At 44.8% G+C, this 23,784-nt stretch overlaps 1 protein-coding gene across 10 annotated transcripts in view; it reads right to left on the reverse strand.

Moving 5' to 3' along the window:
- LOC144683748 (Krueppel-like factor 12) overlaps window positions 1-23,784 on the reverse strand; it is a 190,252-nt gene that overhangs the window by 66,591 nt on the left and 99,877 nt on the right. The window contains exon 4 of one of the 10 annotated variants that reach the window (XM_078547102.1): window positions 13,654-13,748. The exons of the other annotated variants lie outside the window; for them this stretch is intronic. The gene's annotated coding sequence lies outside the window, so the exon portion shown is untranslated. The remainder of the gene's footprint in view (window positions 1-13,653; window positions 13,749-23,784) is intronic. 10 annotated transcript variants of the gene reach the window in all.

The raw sequence follows: 23,784 nt of genomic DNA on the forward strand, positions 1-23,784 counted from the left end.
CCCCCAAAGTCTCCCTTTCATTCCATTCTATTGGAATTGGAAATATTTCCGGGGCAATGAGATCTTTATTTTGCACTTGGCAACAGTCTGAGTCCTTGGTGTGGACTCGGAGATAAGAAGTTATATCAATCATTAGATCAATCTACTACCAGTGAGCAAAATATGCTCCTGGTAGTTACCTTCCTGTAGTCTCCACCAGCCCTACAGCTCTGAGACTCTGTACTCCAATTATGGCTTCTTGTGCATCCTTGATTTCCAATGCTCCACTATTGGCAGTCATGCCTTCAGTGGCCTATGCCCCAGGCTCTGGAATTTCCTCCCTAAAGCTCTTTGCTTCCTTCTCTTCCTCTAAGGTGCTCTTCAAAACAGAGCTCTTTCAGCAAGCTTTTGGTCACTTGTCCTAATACCTCATTATGTGGCTCTGTGTCAAATTTAGTTTGATAATGCTTATGTGTAGCTCGTCAGGATGTTTTACTGTATCAAAGTTGTGATATAAATCCACATAGCTGTTGTTATTGACTTGGAGAAGACTGTTCCCACTACCCTCTTAACTACACAAACTCTGTAGTTCATGAGGGACCAGTAAAGGCAGAAAAGAGTGGGAGAAAGGTGAGAGGAAAGGAAAGGAGAGCACAACATACCTACAAATAGGTGGTTGCAATATCAACAAGAACAAAACCAGCTTATTTAGGTTCTGGGTCATGAACAGTAGAGTTTACTGCAGACTGCTTGACCACATGCCAGATTAAGGAAGCAGTTAGCAATCTGAATATTTGTCCATAGGAATGATACATCTGCTGAATGGATCCAAAACAACTATCAGTTATCTGACATATTAAAAAGCAATGCAGCTTTAAAGTATGTCAGGATTTGAGTACTCTATCCTACTTGTTTCAAGCCTGAGGACTTCAATGTTCTGGCTGCCATTTTGGTCAGCTGGGAAATCAAAAATGCGACTGACAAGTTGAGGGTTATACAAAGTGAGATCAGGCAGACAAGGAAACCAGAGCAGGGCCAACAGAAGTAGAAATGGATCAGAGCAGGAATTTCAAGGCCAACACCAGAACAAAAACAACAAAAGCTCCAGCTTTTAATCTACAGCTGGATTTGAAACCATCAGAAGTAAATTACATCAGTAACTGCCCAGCTGTTACTGCAGCAAAACTATTTTACAAAAGTGCTTTTTTGGCACAAGAAATAAAGCGTTCTGCCTTTTTGCACGTCAAGCGGCATATTAAAACTGCGCCAGTTGTGTGGCTCCCCACCCCATATAGCTGCATTGGGTTCCTGATTGCTTTACCATCTCGACATGGATGACTACAAAAGTTGACAGGTTTGGTTGGTTAAGGATGTGCTCCAATAATTTTTTTCAAATGCAAAGTGACCTGGAGGTGTGGTGAACCATTAAACAAAAAGGCTTTTCAAGCCAGAATTCCTTAAAGAAAAAGGCATTTTGCAATAAGCTGCACTTAAATGGTATAAGCTCCTTTAAATAGTGCTGCAATTAACAACAAGAACAATTTGAATTTACATAACATACAGAAAGAGAGGCATGTGGAAAATCAGAAGCAAAGTCAAAGGAGGGAAGATTGGCCAGGATGACAAAAGGTTTGATCAAAGCTGTAGGACAGGATTTTCCCTGCAGGCTTCTGAACCCCACCCTCAGGCTGAAGCCTGCACTGTGTGGGGAACAGTCACACATTCTGATTTTCCCCAGAGCAGCCAATTAATGGCCAGAAACCGGGCTTACTGTCCAATTAAGGATGATGGGCGGGCTTTCGAAGCTGTAGTGCTAATCAGCTTGAAAGGAGCAGAGGCTGCAAAGAGAAGGGAGAGGGTGCTTCAAAATGGAGGTGTCCTCTCTCCAACTTTTAAAAAAATTTTAAATAAAAATTGGCTTCAGCATCAGGCCATCGGGGGATGGGGGGCATAGGAAGCCCCTCTAATGAGCAGCCTGAGGCTGCTGCAGCACACAGGTAGGCACGAAGAGCCTCTAGGCCAGCCTGGAGCACTGCAGCCTGTCTACCCCCAGGGCAGCTGCCAGGGGGCCGCCTGCAGGGAGTTACACTGGCCCCTGCAGCTTCCTTTAATTGATCTGAATAGGCCTTTAATAACCTTGATCGGTTAACCTGCCAGCTGTATGTGCAGGTTACCCTGACACGTCCCTATCCTGCTTCTGCAAAAATGGCCCAGAGGCAGGAATCAACCGAGGAACTAGCAAGCAGACCCTAACCCCACCCCCGTGAGTGAATTTTAGATTACGGGCCTAAGTAACTGAAAGCATGGCCACTAATAACAGGAGAAAAAGAGGCAAAACACAAGAGACCAGAGTCAGAGGAATCGAGAGCTTGGATGGAGGTGCTTGTAGGTTTGGAGGAGATTACAGAGGTATTGATGAGCAAGGCCATGGAGAGATTGAAACAGGAGGGAGGATGAGAATTTAAATTTGGCTCCTGATTGCCAGTGTCTCAATGAAGGTCAGTGAGGAGATGATGATGGCTAAGCAAAACTGGATCCAGGATAGGATGCAGATATGAGCTGAAATTTTAACTATTATTTTCATCCAGACACTGGTATTGCAATGGTTTCACGGAATTCATTGAGAAGATATGTACAGGTAATTAAGCCTTCCACTGAGGAAGAACGAATGTACTGTATTGATCCACTCATATATTGCACAAATGCTTCAAAGTGAAATAGAGCTTTTTGCAATGCTGATGAATTTACTTCAGGCTTGCTTAGTGCTGCGGTTGAGGCACAACCACCAGAATTGATTATCATTGGTTCTGAAACGTCAACTCTTGTTTCTCTTTTCACAGATGCTGCCTGACCTGCTGAGCATTTCCAGCATTTTCTGTTTGTATTTCAGATTTCCAGCATCTGTAGTATTTAGCTTTTGATCATCATTTGCACTATTTTCTCCCAAGCCTCTTTCAATGCCAGTTTTAATCCAGTTTTGTTCGATCTTACAAAAAATGGCTATGGATCACTTTTCTTTGCTCTTCATATCGGCAAGGAACTGACTTTTCCACTGTTTGGAGCTTCATGCATGAACATGTGACTCATCAAGTTCTGGTACATGCTATTGGAGAAGTAGTTCAACGCTCCTCTGAATGAAAACAGCAACTGTGTGAAGTACTTCCTCTTGTTTTGTCTTCACCTTAAAAGTCTGATGTCTTCTTATGAAGATTCACCATTTAAAGATTTTCTCTGTTGCTAATCTGTAACCACTATTTCAGGAAAAGCCACAAAACCTTCAAGGAGGATCACTGAAGAGCATGTCAGTCCAGACGTGCAAAGTTAGACATGCATCTTGGGTCTGCAGGTTTTAAGCAGCTGCGATTTCCTCCTCCCCACCAACAATATCAGAAATGCCTGTTATCTATTAACCAATCGCAAGTGCCTTCTTAAAAATAACTGCAGCTCCCAAAATACCAACGTGCCTTCAGCCATTCCACACAATTATATTAAGCACACAAAAGATGAGGCCTAGCAAAGTACAGAAAGGAACATGCAACTTCTGTTTATACTTTGCTTTGTAAGTGATGGCAGAATCAAACTTTAACCTCAGCACCCACAAATCCAGTTAGGAAGAAAATGCTTCTTTATGGATGAGTACTTAAATAATGAGGAAATCATTAGTTTACCAGTCAAAAAAATTAAGTTACAAGTTAAAGATAATTGAAGGTGAAGGAATAGAGGAAAAACACTTTCCCCACTCAAGGAACCCTCTTCAACTACATGAAACATTAACTTTGTTCCTCTCTACACGGAAAGATGCCTGTCCACTGTCTTTATTATCCTTTTTAGCGAGGCATGCCATTTTAATGTGGGTTAAATTCTGTTGTGATGTAACATCTAAATTTGGCACTAGGTGCAATCTCCAAATTCACTCTTGTCCAAATCCCATACTGTTCAAAGTGTGGCAGCAAAATGATCTGATGGACTTAGGGTGCAGTTTATTCTGAGCTGCCCTTTTAATGGATTTGAGTTGCTTTGATCACTGTCCTTGTCAATAGCAACTGTAAGACGAGGCTAAACCCTTTAATACAGCAGATGAGCTAAATGGGTCACACCCATTCTCAGTCCTCAGCCTTCATAAAGGGCTGGATTTTCATCCTAGAGGCAGACAGTGGGAGTTGGGAAATTTCCCAGCTCAGCCAGCCCACCTCAGGAGAAAGTGCATACAAAGATGAGATTTTCGTTCTGGGGTGGAGGGCGTGGCAGAAGCTAACTGGAGTCAGGCCTGCCACCCTGGGAAACAGTTTGGAGGCAGCCACAGACCATCTAGCCCTAAACCTTCACACACCCTCACCACCTACACACACTCATGCCCCATCCAGCCAAAAACATGTAATGAGGCTTGACTGAGAGCGCAGGCATCCATTAGTCTGTTGAAACAGCTGGGCCCAAGGACTATTTCTCTTTTACTTACTTTGTTAATTGCACAATGTTTATTTACACAGGTTAAAGAGGTGTCAAGTGCTTGTAGTTTCTACTATTGATACTTTAAAGGTCTGTTGATTGACACTTTTATAGGGCTGCAGTAAAAATAGTTTTATTTTAAAAAGTGATGAATGACTGTTCTTTTAAAGCTTCCCCATACATCCTTTGTCACTATAGGGTTCATTGGTTCTGTATAGAGTGTATACTGGATGAATGGGCATAGAAATATCATAGGTTGGCATGCAAGGTATGAGGGGCCATTGGGGGTGCGCAGAGGGACATAGATCACAAAATAGTTTCGATGCAGAAGGAAACCATTTGGCCCATCGTGTCTACACCAGCTTTCCGGATGAGAAACTCACCTACGGCCATTCTCCTGCCTTCTGCCCATAACCCTGCATATTCTTCCTTTTCAGATAACAGTCTAATTCCCTTTTCCACACTCTCAGGTAGGGCATTTCAGGCCCTAATCACTTGCGTGAAAAAGCACATTTGCTTCTTATACTAATTATTTTAAATCAGTGTCCTCTAATTCTCAATCCTTTCCTGAGTGTGAACAGTTTCTCCCTATCTACTCCATCCAGACCCCTCATGATTTTAAATACCTCTATCAAACCTCCTCTCTAAAGTATACAGTCCTAACTTCTTCAATCCATCTTCATAGCTGAAGTTCCTCATCCCTGAAACCATTCTCATGAATCTTTTCTGCACCCTCTCTAATGGCTTCACATCCTTTCTGAAGTGCATCACTCAGAATTGGACACAATACTCCAGCTGAGGCCAACACTAGTGACTTATACAAGTTCAACATAACCTCCTTGCTGTCGTATTCTATGCCCCTATTAATAAAGCCCAGGATATTGTTTGCTTTAACCACTTTCTCAATCTGTCTTGCCACTTTCAATAACTTATGCACATAGACACCTAGGTCCCTCTGCTCCTGCACCCTCTTTAGAGATGTACCTCCTATTTTATACTGCCTCTACATGTTCCTTCTACCAAAATGAATCACTTCACATTTCTCTGCATTGAGCTCCATCTGTCACCAATCCACCCATTCCATCAACTGGTCTATGTCCTTTTCAAGTTCTACACTATCGTCCTCACAGTTCACAATGATTCCAAGTTTTGTATTATCCACAAAATTTGAAACTGCGCCCTGTACACCAAGGTCTAGGTCATTGAAATATGTCAGGCACCAAGATATAGGTCATTAGTATATATTAATTAATATATATTAGTTACATTAATATAGTAATATATATTAATTATATTAATATATAGTGGCATGAAGGATATGAGGGGCCATTGGGGATGTGTGGAGGGGCACTGGTTGGCATGGGTAAGACCTTTTGAACATATCTAGAGGGGCATTGGTTGGCATGGGTAAGACCTTTTGAATGTATCTAGAATACGGTATACGACACCTCTGTAGGGTTGTGAACCAGGAGACCTTGAAAAGCTGGCCCAAATGCACAAAAATTACGGAGGGTTGTGAGATGCCTATCCCTGTAATGCAGCCGGCAGAGTTCACAACCCACACCAACCTGCACCCTTAACCTGCACTGGTGAAAATTGGGGAGGGGGGTGGTGTCAGGAATGGGAATCCATTCCCACCCACCATTTTTAAATGTGCACAGAGTCTCCCTGACTCCAGAAACTCAGTGACATTCCTTCCAGTTGTCAGCAATACAGCTGTGCAAACACTTGATCACTGCTAGAGTAAAAAATTAACATGCACTTGCTATACTGCAGAAAGTAAATTCATTGCAACCAACACACTTCCAACATTTCATTGCCAGCAAAATGCTATATTTATGAAAACAGAAGGCTATCCAAAACAAGAATACAATAATTTTGGAAGACGTGGTGAAATGAAGAGAAATATAATAGGAATAGGGGACATTCACCACAGTTAACACAAATCCTTCAATAATTAGAATATCACATTGAATGCCTTCAATGCTTGGGTAATTTGGTTATCTTGGCTCGCATGAAGACAGACCACTTGGGGCAAGTTACTGGAGAGGTGTTGTCAATTATACCCCAGCCCTCTAAAGAGGGGAAAAAATAGAAGTATGTAAATAAGTCAAAGAGAAAAGTGGAAATTCTTCACTTTGCTTAGGTGGTTAGGTTGGGATAAGAAGTGAATAACAAAAGAAATGTTAACATTTCACCCTAGATGTACTGCTACACTGTTTCTGTCGCAATAAATGGAGGAAGATGTTTAACTTGCCACTCCAGACATAAGACTGGCATTATGACTCTGTCACTCGTTACAGAAATCATTTGATTTTCATTTCCATTTATAAATGAAAGTCAGGTGATTTCAATAACGGACAGACATCGGCAATGCCAAGTTTACAGCTGAGTAACAAGTTGAAAATCTGCCTTTGTCTGCAAAACAAAAGTTAATAAGGTTACTTCCAGTTCTAAGTATACAGGAGAGTGATCTTACAGCAGTAATGTGCTATCAGGATTCAGATAGTGTTATAAAACACTTGGGTCTATGAATCCATCTGGATTCCCTCAACAAGCTGCTCATCTCAATGATAAACTTGGAATTTAAAGTCAAATTCTCCTCTCCTCTCCACCCCAACCCCCGCTTCACTACCCCCACACCCAGTTCCAGCAATTAACAGCAGAGGACTTCTGGTGCTCCCTGCATCAGATTACACACCTCCATATTCTCACCTCTCCAAAAGTCAATAGGGGTAATTTTAACCTCTCCATGAAGGGCAAGTAATGGATAGGGATTTAATTGGGAAAAATCAAAGGAAAACCATCACCAGCGCATCTTACTTCCACAATAGGTTTGCTGTCAGCCAAGTAACCTCAAGCAAATCTGTGATGATTTCTCCCCCACAACCATCCCTGTAATCTCTTTGGCCCTTCCACCTGATCTTTATTCCTTTCCACCCCATGATCTGATCCCTTCTCCCCACACCGTCCTCACCACCCAGCAGGCCCTCAATCTTCTAAATTACAAGGGACTGTCCCCAACTGCTGTCTTTTACTGCTGGCTTTTTCATCCAGCAGCTGCCCAGCATCTCAATCTAGCCGGCTGCTGGGCAGAAAACGGAGCTTAAAAAATACTAATGAGTCCGCCTTTCGGTATTTTCCTCTTTCCCAGTACCTGACAATTGACCCGACTCCTTCCCTGGAAATATGGGATATAATGATTCAATACTGAAAAAGGTATGGTTTTATGTTTGCCAGCAACTCTCCCACCATATCATTCTTCACTTATGAACTAGAATGCTAAGTGTGCTCGAGGGGCGCCATGGCCAAATCTCCATCCTATACACAGCATACACAAAAATGCATGTTCCAGCTCAGGTCACTGGATAGAATCAGGAACAAGAATGTTATCCGATTACTCTTTCAGCTGTTATTAGTAGATTCAGCACAGAACTAAATTGGAGATCTTCCTGGCTTGTGCACTATTCACAGGAGTGTCTTCCATCAACTAACTTGCTGGAGTTCTTTGAGGAGGGAACAGAGCAAGTTGATAAAGGAAACACTGTGATGTGGTGTATATGCATTTTCAAAAGACATTTGATACAGTGCCACACAACAGATTTGGGAGCAAAATACTAGGTCATGGAATAAAAGGGAAAGTAAGCACTTGGATAAGAAATTGGCTGAATGACAGGAAACAGGCACTAGTGATAAACGATTGTTTTTCAGAATGGAGGGAGATTTGTAGTGGAGTTCCCCAGGGGTCAATGTTGGGACCCTTGCTCTTCCTGATATATATTAATAACCTAGACTGTGGTGTGCAGGGCATGATTTCAGAATTTGCAAATGATATGAAGTTTAGAAATGTTGTCAACTGTGATGGGGATAGTCTTGAACTTCAAAAGGACATAGATATGTTGGTGGATTGGGCAGATAAGTGGCAGATGAAGTTCAATGAAGAGAAGTGTGAGGTGATTCGTTTTGACAGGAAGAATATGGAGAGAACGGTATAAAATAAAGGAAGAGCCTCTAAAGGAGGTGCAGGAACAGAGGGACCTCAGTGTATACGTAAAAAGGTCATTGAAGATGGCAGGGCATGTTGAGAGAGCAGTTAATAAAGCATATAGTATCTTAGGTTTTATTAATAGGGACACTGAGTACGAGAGTAAGGAGGTCATGCCGAACTTGTGTAAGACATTACTTAGGCCTCAGCTGGAATACTGCACCCAGTTCTGAGTGCCATACTTGAGGAAGGATGTAAAGGCATTGGAAAGAGTACAGAGGAGATTCACAAGAATGATTCCAGGGATGAAGAACTGTAGCTATGAGGATAGTTTGGAGAGGTTGAGACTTTTCCTAGGAGAAAAGAAGGCTGAGAGGAGACTTGTTAGAGGTAATTAAGATCCTGAGGGATATGGACAGGGTAAATAGCGAGAAACTGTTCCCATTCAAAAGAAAACCAAGAACTAGAGGGCACAGGTTCAAAATAATTGAGAAAAGGAGTAAACGTGATGCGAGGAAAATCTTTTCACCTAAAGGGTGGTTGGAGTCAGGAACAAACGTCCTGAAAGGATGGTGGAGGCAGGTTCTATCGAGGAATTCAAAGGGATTGGACTGCTACCTGAAAAGAGAGAATGTGCAAGGTTATGCGGATAAGGCAGGAGAGTGGGACTAGGCGGAATGCTCTTTCAGAGAGCCAATGCAGACTTGATGGGCCGAATGGTCTCCTTCTGCATTGTAAAGATACTATGATTCTGTGATAATGTGAATTCACAGATGACCCAAGATGCAAGTTGTTTCCTTTCCTTTTATTTAATTTGTTCTAGGGAAGTGGCTGAGGCAGTTTTGTTGCGGGTTGCGGATAAGTTGGAAGCATCCACAAACCATATCTGCAACACGATGCGACTGGTGTGTCAGGACATCAAACTCCCTGCCAAACATGGTAGTCAAGGAGATTTCCCCAGCAACAAAATCTCAGGCAGAGATTCTAAGGACAACAGTTGCTGCTATATATTCCCTCAAAAGCAATCTTGCTCATGACTTCACTGGGACTATTCAATCTGTTCCCATGCAGACCATTAGCCGACCCAGTGCCCAACGTTAATGGTGATGTTCACGTGAGAAGAATTTTAGGTTGAAGAAGCAAGAACAGAAATGGCGAGATATAATAAAGTCCAAGCCAATAAAAATGGAAATCTCTTGCGTTTATGAATTATTCTTATACAAACCATTAGTACTCTAAGGCCTGAATGTTCGCTGAAGGGCTCCACACCTTAGCCAAAATGGCGCCTGAGCCCGGTATCCACAAGTTCCGCCCCCGAATCTGGCACCCACCATTTTCGCTGGGTGGGGATGGGGGGGAAATGGGGGTAGCACGCATTTTGCCCATCATGATCTACAAAGGCAGCTGTGCATTTAAAAGTGCAGCTGCCTTCACTCAGAAGCACTTTTGGTTATCCAGGTTTCTGAAACATGACTCATGGGCTTCAGATATTTGAGGGAAAAGTCTAAACTTGGCAGAGTTCTTTGGAGAGGTAAGGTACACTTTGGAAGAGGTCATGTACTCCTTTGGGATTGATAAGAGTAGACATGAATGTGTAAAAAGTGGGTACATTCTGTGGAACTGTCAAGTCATTTAAATCACTGCTCTTTAAATTTTGAAACAAGAAAAAAGCCTGCAGTTGGAACAAAATTGGTGCTTGCAATTTCACTAGCTGTTTGTTGACATAAACCTGAGGGTTATCATTCTAGGATTAGCGCTCCTAAACAGCTTCCACAACCTATCTTTATCACCATGGGGGTCACTAAGTTCACAATTTGATTGACAGCTCCAAGAGGTTACTGAAAGATCTGTCTTCGATGTGGCGCTATGAATACTGATGTTTGCTTTTATAAGGGATTAAGCACTTGAAGGTATTTAAATGAATTGAATGGGCTTTCATGAATCAGTTTTTTTAATATAGTGAATTCTGTAATAGATGCTTAGAACTTTATTTTATTTCATCTCAGCATGGCTCCTGAGGTCTACCCATGGTGGATAATGGGTGAGTTGGCATGGAGACAGTTAAGGGCAAAGGGTAGTGGTTGGGGGGGGGGCTCATAGGTTGGCATGGACTGTCACAGGGGCTATGAAGGGCCTTGGGGATGAGTGGGGGTGCCATACAATGGCTTGAAGGGTATGACAAGCCACGGAGGGTGGGCGGGGCGCATGAGGTGGCATGGAAGGTGAGAGTGGGTGTGGCCGGCTTTTTGTTTTACTCTTTATTACAACTGGGACGTTGTCTCAGGGCACTGAGACGGGCCTTTTAACCAGCCCACCTTAGCACCCAACAGCCTCTGTGGCTACCTTGGCACTGTTTCCGGGGTCAGCAGGCCCAAATCACAGCACCAACACACCCTGATCCTGGAACGAAAATCTGGTGGTTCGGGGCAATTTGTCCCGAGTCGGTCTTGCAGAGTCAGGAAATTTCCCAACTCCGAGTGCCTGACTTAGGAATTAAAATTCAGCCCTAGGTGTGGTCTAACCAAGGTTCGACACAGGTTTAACATAACTTCCCTACTTTTCAATTCTATCCCTCCAAAAATAAGCCTAGCTTTTGGTTTGCTTTTTTATGGCTTTGCTGATCTGTGGCGCAATTTTTACTGATCGGCGTATTTGTATTCCGAGATCCCTTTGTTCAACTACCTCACCTCTGACGATGCTGCTCTTCCTTTATCACAAGACGCCCACAGAAAGGCAGCTGTCATTACAAACATACATACCACAATCTGTTTCAACTCACCAAGATTATGCAATAATAAAGCAAGGTAATTATGCAAAGCAGTAGGAACAAGCAGCAAAATAGTGACAGGATGAATCACCCTATTCCTGCTTGACCTAAACACCTACAAAAAAATGATAGTCTACAAGAAAGCGAATATTAATTTGAACCTATTAAAGAAACAAGGCCATGTCAGGAATAGATGTTTAGCACAGAGTTAACCTATTCCTAACCCAAAGAGTTATTATTGGAAGTATAAACAAACATTTTGATTTAAGTACAGAAGGAGATTCATTCTGCATCATGCATTTTATCTAATCTGAGTGTTATCATCAGACCTTGGATAAAAGCAGAAATTTAGAAATGTTTCATTCTCCAGAAAATGAGAACAACCACCTTGAGAAACATACACAAAAAAATCATGAAGCCATGATTTCAAAGATCTGCCATTTTGAAATTCTCAAAATGCCAGGAACATAAGGGCCAGCTGGTGTTGGTGTTGGAGTTGACCAAAAACTGAAGTTTTAAATATGGCTGTGATCTCAAAATCCCAGATTTTGCCTGGTCTTGAAATTGTGGGATAGGTTTTCCTTGCCATGAACGAGGAACAGGCCAGAGACTATTCTGCTATCTCCTAAAGTCAGCCACCCACTTCCGGTATTTTCTGCCAGAAGTGACAGCCACTGTAGAAGCTACCTGTCCATAATTTTGGTGAGCATATTCATACGATAAGTGAGATAAATAATTTCTGTATTTCCTGTCATTAATACCTTAGCTAATACAGCAGTGTGGGCTTTAAAAGCTAAAGGCTTCATCGCCTTTGTTGTACGTTGCCAAGCAAGAGAGTTGGAAACATTTAAAAGGGCTCCCAACCATGCCACATCACCCAGTTTTCCCTCCCCCACCCAAGGCTCAACAACTGGTGGCAGCTGAAAACATTGCCCGGAGCCCAACAAGTTAATGAATTCAAGCCTGGAGGATGCACCAGGATCAGGGCAAAAATAAACAGGCAGGTTCAAGGCCACAAAAAACCAGTAAGGCCACTTGGATCAAGCAGTCTTGTTGGTGTTCATCCTCTGTTTCCATATATCCCTTTATTCCCCTTTCACTGAACTACCTATCTAACCTAATCCTTAACATAGGCATGGTTTCTGCTTCAATCACTAACTCAGGTAGTACATTCTGCAGCCTCTCAGCCCTTCTAAGTTTTATACTGCACTCTCTAAATTTCTTGCACTTAGCCTTACATCTACGTCACCTTGTTCTAGACCCTGAACCACTGTGAACAGCCTGCTTCTATCTACTCCATCACATCCTTTCTAAGCTGAAAAGCCTAAACTCCTGCAGTCTTTCCTCAAAACTCTTGCGATTGGTCTCATGATTCTTCTCTCCACTACCTCCACACTAGAATGTCTGCCTTGTTTCTAGGCACCCAAATATGGATGCAGAATACAAGGTTTGGTGTGACCAAACCTCTACCTCTTCTGACTTACACTTGACTGTACTAGTCAGAGGCAGCACATAGAATGCCTCTAACCTTAGAAGTAATTTGTTTGATTTGTGGTTTCTCAACATACACTTTAGCAGGCCAAAATGGTACTGTACAACAGAATTAAGGTCTAAAAGATTCACCAATGTACATTGCTAAGAATCATGTGGTATTTTCTGATGGTGTTTTCTCCTTTAAACTAAAACAATCTATCTACTATTTCACATTTAGTATGTTATACAGAAGGTGATTTTAGACCTCAAAGGCTCAGGTGCAAGATTTAAGTTCAGCTCCTCAGTAAAAGCGCCTTTGCTGCCAATTCTGAAGTAATACTATTCCCTCTTTCTTTAAGGAACCCATTCTATGGGGAGATATTCACTATGTCACTCTTCCTGCCCATAAACAGTGCTACACTTTAGCAGAAAATGTGGGTGTGAAAGTCCTTTCATCGCTATAACAACCAGATATAGCTTGTGCAACCTCTCCCCATAACACCACCTCATTTAACTGGCACTGCATGCATCATAGATTCCATTTGATGGCCAGCAGACACTGAACTTGAAGAGTTTTGACCAATTATTACAAAACAAACACTTCAGAATGCATCTCACTAAAAGATCACATCTACCCTTTACAAGGTACAAGTAGAACAGAAACCAGCAAAATAGAACATTTTATAGGCTTACCTCATTATTTTAGGAAGGTGAAAAATTAGTGAGACATTTGCTTTCTTGTGATATCATTTACAACAATTGAACATGACTGGTTATTGGGAGAGTGTTCCTAATAGCTGATAATGTAAGTGCACAGTGTAGTACAAAGCCATACGACTGGGGAAGGTTCCAGATTCAGTCTCTAATCTGTGCGGCATTAGATTATCTCAGGTGGAGCCATGCTGTAATTTGACCTCAGAAGAGAGGAAGAACCTACGCCTTGTTCCTAAATCATATCCAGTTGACCCTGCTGGATTCAAGCCAAATCAATTACAATTTTCACCTTCAAAAAAAGAGGAAACTGGAACACCACAGCAGGATATTTTGACTGTGTTCACTTTCTGCTCGAGATGCTGCATCTCAGAAACAATGATCTGTCTGGAAACAAAAATCAAGTCATCATAAAATATACAAAAGTGGCTTATACTTTCTGAGAAAGCTGTTGGAAACATTGGAAGTATAAAGCAAGATATCCACCCACGGAGACTAGGGCTGGACATTCGCAGAGTCGGGGATACTCAAGGGACCTTAAAAAATGGCAGATAGAACTCTGATCTGGAAGTCCCAACCCCATTTTCAGCACGCACAATTTCCATTTTTAAAAAATTCTTTCACAGGACATGGGCATCGCTGGCTAGGCCAGCATTGTTACTGCCCATCCCTAATTGCCCTCGAGGTGGTGGTGGTGAGCCACCTTCTAGAACTGCTGTAGTCCATGTGGTGTAGGTACACCCACAGTGCTGTTAGGGAGGGAGTTCCAGGATTCTGACCCAATGACAGTGAAGGAATGGGGATATGGTTCTAACTTAGGATGGTCAGTGGCTTGGAGAGGAACTTGCAGCTGGCGGTGTTCCCATGCATCTGCTGCCCTTGTCCTTCTAGGTGGCAGAGGTCACGGGTTTGGTACGTGTTGTCGAAGGACCCTTTGTGAATTACTGCAGTGCATATTCTAGATGATGCACACTGCTGCCACTGTGCATCAGTGGTGGAGGGATTGGATGTTGAAGGTGACGGATCGGATGCCAATTAAATGGGCTGCTTTGTCTTGGAAGGTGCTGTCGAGCTTCTCGAGTGTTGTTGAAGCTGCACTCATCCAGGCAAGTGGGGAGTATTCCATCACACTCCTGACTTGTGCTTGTAGATGGTGGACAGGGTTTGAGGAGTCAGGAGGCGAGTTATTCTCTGCAGAACTCCCAGCCTCTGACCTGCTTTTGTAGCCACAGTATTTATATGGCTGGTCCAGTTCAGCTTCTGGTCAATGGCAAACCCAGAATGTTGGTAGTAGAGGGTTTGGCAATGGTAATGCCATTCAATGAATGGAATCGTCCTAGATTTGCACTAAGTACGGTAGCAGACGGGTAAAACGATGTTTTATCCGCCGGCTGCAATGACTGCTTCTCACGCCGTATCATCCATTAATTATGCATTCCTGGGAAACATGCCGCTTCCATGGTGGACGGGCTCTCATTCACTGTCAACCATCACCTCGCCACTTCATCACAACAGGTGCCATATTTAAAGTGCAGCCGCATACCCATCTCTTAGTGCTTCCAGCCCAGGGCTGCTGCAAAGAGAATCTGGCCCTGAAAGGCAAAAAGACTGCAGCCCCCAGGTTCAATGATGCGTCCCTCGAGCGCCTTTTAGATGCTGTGGAGGCCCATTGTGATGTCCTCTATCCCCGCTCTGGCTGCTGGACGGGCAGCAACATCACTAATCCGGCTTGGGAGGCAGTGGTGGTGGTGGTCAGCGCCAATGCCCTGCAAAAGAGGACTGAAACCCAGTGCCGCTACGGATGAATGGTTTCATCTGTTCCGTCAGGGTAAGTCACTCTTCTCATCACTCTCAACTCGCACACTCACAAACCCATCACACATCCACAGGGATCTCACACCTCAGGGGACAACACCACTAACTCTCACACACATCTTCACATCTCCATCGTATCCTCATCCTGTCCATGGTTCCGCTCATCACACAAACATCCTTTCAGGAAGGAAATCTGCCATCCTCACCTGGTCTGGCCTACATGTCCCTCCGACCCACAGTAATGTGATTGACTCTTTAAAATGCTCTCTGGGGATGGGCACTAAATGCTGGTCCAGCTAGTGACGCCCACATCCCATGAACAAATTTTTTTAAAATTCCACGCAGTGCCATGTGTCCTGCTCACAGAGGATAAGCCTGCTCACATCAGCAGCAAAAGGTCCCTGACCAGGATAGAGTGGCCCACACTAGGGCCCTCACTCACTTTGAGGAGCATGCCATCACGCTGACTGGCAAGGACATGGACCATGCCTGCGGTGACAGTGAGGTCAGCAGTGAAGGTGAGGATGACGATGAAGGTGAGGTGAGAATCCTGCACCACATCATCCCTCTCTAAACGCAAATGTGAGTGCTCTGTCTCCTGTTTTTGACTCTGCTGCCATGAACTACTTACCTCTACTTTGGTTCACAGGGAGCGCAGCCAAGCGACTGATGCCCTCAGCCAGCCAGTCTCTCAGCTCCATCCAGGAGGACACCTCCTCCATTGAAGAGCTGGAAATAAGCAGCCTGGAAGGCCTGTCACAGCGCTTACCCACACCCTGCACCAACGCAGAGATACACACCTCGGTGGGACCAAGATCTAGAGCAGGCTCAGGTTCACAATCTGGTACTCGCCGAACAGACATATGTCTGCAGCAGCAGGAGGTTTGTGCGAGCTCCCTGGCACTTGGAAGACTGCTGGAGACCAGGCATCTGTGAGGTCCGAGTCAGGTGACCAGCCTCTGGATTTGGCCTTCCAACTCATCCTGGAGAGTTAGCAGAAGGCATGGTACCATCACGCACGCTGTTGGAAGTCCTCAACAAAGTGGCACACGAGTCGGAGGAGTGCGTCCGCCTGCTCTCTGATGAGGTTGTGCCCTCATACGCATGTATGAAGGTCTCCATGGGGAGGATGATGGACGCCATGCAGGCCCTGGTCCAGCAGAACGTGGAGATGCGTGCAGACCTGCACTCCATCGTAGGAGCCAAGGGTGAGTTCCTGCAGTGGCAACGCGAGGGGAAAATGGGACACCTCGACATCCTTCCAGGTGCTCTTCACCTCAGAGTCAGGCCAGAGCCCTGGGGCAATAGGTGGAGCAGTAGCTGGACAACCCTGGGTCATCCACTCAGGAATCTCAGAGGCTGTCCGCTCCCTCCAAGTCCCCTTTTCCTGTGACCCCCTCAACTTCATCCTCTGTCATCGCAGAGGGAGCAGCTGGCCAACGAGTGATTCTGGAGGAAGAAGTGAGTGGGTGGAAGGGCCTTTTGAGGCCTCGTGCAAGCACTCTAACACACACGCAGATCCTTCACATATCACACTCACCTCAATGCACTGAGCATTTTCAATGCTGTCTGCTGGGGTTCATTTTCAGTTGTCTATCTGAGCTGACCTGCATCTCCATCCATCCAATAATCACATTCGCATGTAGCAGCTGACCTCGCCCACCACGACTGTCGATTCACTTTCGATTTGGACAGTATGGTCTGGATTCGCTTTGTCGTCAGCTCCCCAATCATTTCCCCCAGTCACCCATTTCCTTTCCCCCATCACTGTTGATGCCCCTGACATCACCTTCCACCTCCCCTCCGTGACCTGCCAGCTACAGCCCTTTTCCTTCAGGGATGTCCAGGTGAATGTGCACGTTCCCTTCCTTACCGAAAATCCCACCCCCATCCACATTCACCTCCTGGACCTCCTCCTTCCCACCCCCAGGGTCCATGTCTGCCTTTGAGTCCCCACCAACCAATCTCGCTATCCCATCTGCCGCTACCATCGAACCCTCACCCTCTCACCCTGCCACTTCACTCTGCCCTCGGTCATTCTCACTATTCCCTCACTCCACTCCCACCCTCAGTTTGCTCCCCAGGAGGCAGTCATGGACTCACCTGAGCCCTCACTTGCACGTTCACCTGGACATCCCCCCCCACCGGACCCCTTCCCCCTCAAAACCCTTTTGTTCCGCCCCGGACTCCACCCTCTCTTGGTCCTCCCACCCACCATGGACTCCACCTCTGCTTAGCCATTCCCCCTTCCTGACTCCTTCAGACACTCTTACTTCTTCCTTCAGCCTTACTTCTTCCTCCCCTGGACTCCTTCCCCTTTCCGCACTGCTTTCTCCCCACCAACTCCCTCCCCTCTCCGCACTCCTTCCTCCCCACATACTCCTTCCCCACTCTGCACTCTCTCCCCTCTCCAAACTCCTTCCCTTACACCTTCCACTCCCCCCTTACACCTACTACACCAGTTGTCATCTTTTCCCTTGTTACCCCCAACTCCCCCTGGACTCCCTCCACCCCCCCAACCTCCTCCTCCCACGCCCCCAACATATCCATATTCCCCCTCTCCCAACCTCACCCCATCCTGACACCTCTTCCTCTCCCAGCTGATCCTAGACTTTCCTCTCCCACCCACCGGTACATCTTCCTCTCCAAAACACAGCTGGACCTTCCTCTCCACCCCCTCAACCATCATCTGCTGAGAGCAGACCCTCAACGGTGACTTTCCAACTCCCGTGAGTTGCTTCGCAGCAGAGCCATGTCCATAAGAATCTACCCAGCATGCCATGGGCGTACCTCCAGTGTGCAGTTGGTGTTGGGCTCCAGCATCTTCTGCTCCTTGGACGTTTGCGATGTGAGCAAGTCCCTGGAGGTAAGTCCCGACTTCTGAATGTCACACTTGTCAAGACGTGTTCTGCACCGGTGTGGATGGATGACCTAGCGGATGTTGGGGGGAACGAGTCCAGCAGGCTGGCCTTATGACGATATGCAGATGTATTACCATGAGGCTCCCGATGTCCGATGGCGGGGAACGCAACCCGCCATCAACAGGCTGAGCAGACGATCGCAAACTGCTTTCTCGCCACATTGCCCACTCACACCGCCAAGCAAGCCCAAGGCCTGTGGCACAGGCAATTCTGCCCAATGTCAAGGAGAGACAGTTAGATTCTCTCTTGTTGGAGATGGTCATTGCCTGGCACTTGTGTGGCATGAATGTTACTTGTCATTTATCATCCCAAGTCTGGATATTGTCCAGATCTTGCTGCACATGGGCACAGACTGCTTCAGTATCTGAAGAGCCGTGAATGGTGCTGAACATCGTGCAATCATCAGCCAACATCCCCACTTCTGACCTTATGATGGAAGGAAGGTCATTGATGATGCAGCTGAAGATGGTTAGGTCTGGGTCACTACCCTGAGGAACTCCTGCAGTGATGTCTTTGAACTGAGACGAATGACCTCCAACAACCACAACCATCTTCCTTTGTGCTAGGTATGACTCCAACCAGTGGAGAGTCTTCCCCAATTCACATTGACTCCAGTTTTGCTAGGCCTCCTTGATGCCACACTCAGTCAAATGCTGCCTTGATGTCAAGGGTAGTCACTCTCAGCTCACTTCAGGAGTTCAGCTCTTTTGTCCATTTTTGGACCAAGGCTGTAATGAGGTCAGGAGCTGAGTAGACCCTGGCAGAACCCAAACTGAGCATCAGTGAGCAGGTTATTGCTGAGTAAGCACCGCTTGATAGCACTGTTAATGACACTTTCCATCACTTGGCTGATGATCAAGAGTAGACTGATGGGGCAATAATTGGCCAGGTTGGATTTGTGTACAGGACATACCTGGGCAATTTTCCACATAGCCAGGTAGATGCCAGTATTGTAGCTGTACTGGAACAGCTTGGCTAGGGGCGTGGCAAGTCCTGGAACACAAGTCTTCAGTACTATTGCCAGAATATTGTCAGGGCCCATAGCCTTTGCACTATCCAGTGCCTTCAGCCGTTTCTTGATATCACGTGGAGTGAATCAAATTGGTTGAAGACTGGCATCTGTGATGCTGGGGACCTCCGGAGGAGGCCGAGATGGATCATCCACTCAGCACTTCTGGCTGAAGATTGTTGCAAATGCTTCAGCCTTATCTTTTGCACTGATGTGCTGGGCTCCACCATCATTGAGGATGGGGATATTTGTGGAGCCACCTCCTCCAGTGAGTTGTTTAATTGTCCACCACGATTCACGACTGGATGTGGCAGGACTGCAGAGCTTAGATCTGATCCATTGGTTGTGGGATCGCTTAGCTCTGTCTATCGCATGCTGCTTTTGCTATTTGGCATGCAAGTAGTCTTGTGTTCTATTTTCACCAGGATACACCTCATTTTTAGGTAAGCCTGGTGCTGCTCCTGGCATGCCCCCTGCACTCTTCATTCAGTGGGTAAGGGTAAAGGGGCAGTGCGTGAAGTGCACCAAGGGAAACCCAAATTCAGCTGGGCCATCCAAACTCGGTGCACAGGCCAAGCAGATCCAATTTTCACTCCAGTAAAGGCCTCAACCCATTGCATGTGCTCTATGACTTTGTGTGGAGACGTTAATGCTTGTAAAGGGCATATAAGGTATGTAGAACTGTCAAGCTATCAAGATCCCCTGCCCTTTAAACTTTGAAAGAAAAATGCCTGCCTTTGTCAGAGAGTGAAAAAAAAATTGCTCTAGCTGTTTCAATAGATATTTGTTGACATAACCCAAAGAGCTATCATTATGGCATTATTATTGCATTGCTATTTTCACAACCTGTCATTAGCACTGTTGGGAGGGTGTGGTGGGGGCAGTTGTAAGTTCAGTTTGGCTGACAGCTCCAAAAGGTTATTAAAGGATTAGCTGTCTTTGATGTGGGGTTATGAATACAAATGTTTGTTCTGATAAGGGATTAAGCACTTAAGAGGATTCAAGTGCATTGAGTAGGATTTCATGAATGAGGGAATTTTTTTATGTAGTGAAGTCTGTAATAGATACTTAGAACTTTCTTTTATCTCAGCATGGTTCCTGAGGTCTGCACATGGTGGATACAGGGTGAGTTGGCATGGAGAATGTAAGGGGAAAGGGTGGTGGGTGGGGGTTTGGGCTGGCATGAGTTGGCACTAAGTTGGCAAAGGGGCTATGAAGGTGGGTGTAGGGACACGGGTTTGCATGGAGGGTATGAGGGGCCATTAGGAGGTATAGAATCCTGGGTTGACATGGATGGGGAATGGGTGCTAAGGGCTAGAAGGCCTAATATTTAACAAAACAACTGGGCAAGGTCCCAGAGAACCAAGGCAGGCCTTCTAACCAGCCTGGCTCAGCACTTGGCAGCCCCTGTGCACACACTGAACTGTTTCTGGGGTCGGTAAGCCTGACTACAGCATGCAACCCAACACCGTCCCCACACACACACACACACACCCCCCACCGCCCCCGCCCCCCACCGTAACTAAAATTGCACCTTTTAAGCCACTTTTTCCAGAGTCAGGGGAGCTGAGTTTGGAAATTTCCTGACTCTTGATGCCCACCTCTACCATGAAAATCCAGCCCTAGCAGTTTGGATTCCACCCCTTTTAAATTTAAGCAAAAGGCCCTGTGTCTTGCCCTGTCCCTGCCCCAGCACACCATCGGGGAGGCGGTGGCATAGTGGTATTGTCACTTGACTGGCAATCCGGAATCCCACGGGTAATGCTCTGGGGACTGGAGATTGAATCCCACCTCAGCAGATGGTGGAATTTGAATCCAATAAAAATCTGGAATTAAAAGTCTAATGATGAATATGAAACCATTGCTGATTATCTGGTTCACTAATGTCCTTTAGGGAAGGAAATCTGCTGTCCTTACCTGGTCTGGCCTACATGTGACTCCAGACCCACAGCAATGTGGTTTACTCTTAAATGCCCGCTGAACAGGGCAATTAGGGATGGGTAATAAATGCTAGCCGAGCCAGTGACGCCCACATCCCATGAACGAATAAAAAAAACCATGGAGGGCAAGTCCCGGGCTTCCCTGAAAACCTCTGCCCATTATAAAGATAAAGAAATTCTTGTGTCCATATTGTGCTTTGATGACCTCAGGACTTCCCAAAGTGCTTTACAGCCAACAAAAGACCTTTGAACTGTTCTATGCCCTCTGTAGACCTCAACAGGATTCTTGTCACCCAATAGCTGACTTCAGTCCCACGGAAGCATTCAGAAAAGCCTCTTGCTTTCACTCGGCCCAGGGAAAATGATTACCTTGATCTCCAAGAACAGAACATTCAATCTTTCTTTGGTAACGTTTTTGTTTGCTCAGAAGTGCCTGGGAGCACCTCGGCCAGATCATCATTGGCAATCAGGGACAGGAGTCACTGAGATGCCTGTTATGTAAATTACCCTGTCACCAAGATCAAGAGCAGGACCTCCAACATTGGGCTTGCACTGGCAAACTGGGCCTGTGTATCTCAGATTAATGTTTTCCTGAAGTTTACAGAATACCAAACAATAACTACTATAGCAGGTGAGTAATCAGCAACCTCTCTCTCTCTCAAATACACACACCCCTTTAGTGTTTTTTTTAAAGTTTCTCCGATTGTGGAATTCAGCCTTACATAGTTCTTTGAATAATTTTGAAAAATTTTGAGCAGAAACTACCAGATGTTCCATTACTACAAGTGATAGAAAGGTGCTGAAAAATCCTGGGAAGTTAGATGCTTTGCACATGATCGGAGTGCACAATCCAAAGGCAGAATGACAACTCTGGAAAATGATATTAATTGTAAACCTAAACATTCAGGATTTTAATGAAGGCACCGAAAGGGCACAAAACACATTTCAATGAATAACTTAATCATAGAGGACGTAGAAATTTCAGTTACTGAAAAAACTGGCAATCGAAATATTTAGTGGAGCAGGGTATCAGAAATTTCATAGCACTTTTCATAATTCTGTGCTGTAACCATTCTATGATTTTATGAAATCTTACCCAAAAAACAAACACTGAAAACAGTACGGAGTCACCAACACTAACTCTTTTGTGCGACTTTTTCTATTTGTCATCATTCCTTTTCTGTTCTTGCAGCATTAGTAGATATTAAAAGACGGGTAAAACTGTATTAAAGTTATACTAAAATTACAAACCAATAACACCATTCCTGCATTACAGGCACTGAAGTACATATAAATTTCATCATTTATGAACTTCATTGAGGATGTGAACCATGTAAGGAATAGGGCTACATCAGTACTATTTTGTCCTGCATCTCACCAGGTCCAACTTCTGAGTTGCCTTGACTGCTCTGGGGTGGTGGGGGTAACCAGTTCTGGAGATTGGTAGATTGCACAAGAAAATTTCCAAACTTAGTACAAATATTAACTATGTTTGTTTGTAGAGTTTCAAGCTTTGTGACATGAAGGGCACCGTCATACAACTGGTGCTGTGGGCCTCAGATCAATCTCAGCACAGGCTTCTGTTTTCTTTCAATCTGGGTGGTTTGTGCGCGTGTGAGGCCAGGGTGCCACACAAGCATAGCATATTCAGATAAGGGACGGATATAGCCAGTGCAGATCAACAACAGGTCATGGATAGGGAACCTGAAAGGGATGAGGGATCTGAGGATGAATATCTATTTATATTTGTTTTTTTCTTGAGCATACTGTCCACTTCGCCATCTCACTTCAAGTCGACTTGAATGTCTCTATCCAGGATTTTCAAGGCTTTCACCTCTGTCAGGGTGTAATTACCTAACTTTATGTCAAGTGGCACGTGCACACGTCTACAGAAGTCTACTTGCATGACATTTGAAGAATAGCCAAACTGTTCCGAGTGCCCTGATCTTGGCCTGAAGCTTGTCATTTATGTTTTCAATTGACAATTTCACAAGAAAAAGAATAATAATTAATTTACACTCATTTTGCTTGGTTTTTTTTTGTTCTTCCCTTCTTTCTCAGTCAGAGATTGTTGTCATTGGGATTTCAGTAAAATATAATGGTGGGCACATCTGCTACAACTGTTAATTGCTTTTTAAAAAGGCATTCAGCACTCCCAATAGCTTATGGGATAAGTATATGCATAGAATAGGTGTCCATTCCTCCAGGATTACTCTGGAATCCCTAAGAATTCAAAGAATAATCTTCTGGACAGTACTGCAAGCAATCCAAGAGAAAAACTGGCATTTTTTTCACTTTCTTTGAACACTTGAGTGTATTCATTATAAAAGTACTGGAGATGTGGGAAAATGCTTGGCTGGGTGGGATGGTTGGAGGCGGGATGCCATATGATGAAACCTCAAGGAACACATCCAACCAGAGTTGGCAACCCTAATGTGTTCTGATACTATCCCTCAACCATCAACACCAAAATAGATTAACTAGTCATTTACCTAATTTACAATTTGTGGGACCTTGTGAGTAAACTGACTGTTTTACCCGCCTATATAACAGCAGCTCCATTTCAAAAGCCATTCACTGCCTGTGAAGCACTTTGTAACATCCCAAGGATATGACGGGATGCTATACAAATGCACATTCTTTCTTTAATCTCTACAGCTTTTAAAACCACTTTTGGCAGAAAATGTCACGATAGTCTTACCTTAAACTCTCATCACTAACTATCACCCAGTACAACA

The sequence above is a fragment of the Cetorhinus maximus genome, chromosome 8, assembly GCF_964194155.1.
Source record: "Cetorhinus maximus chromosome 8, sCetMax3.hap1.1, whole genome shotgun sequence".
In the NCBI taxonomy this organism is placed as follows: domain Eukaryota; kingdom Metazoa; phylum Chordata; class Chondrichthyes; order Lamniformes; family Cetorhinidae; genus Cetorhinus; species Cetorhinus maximus.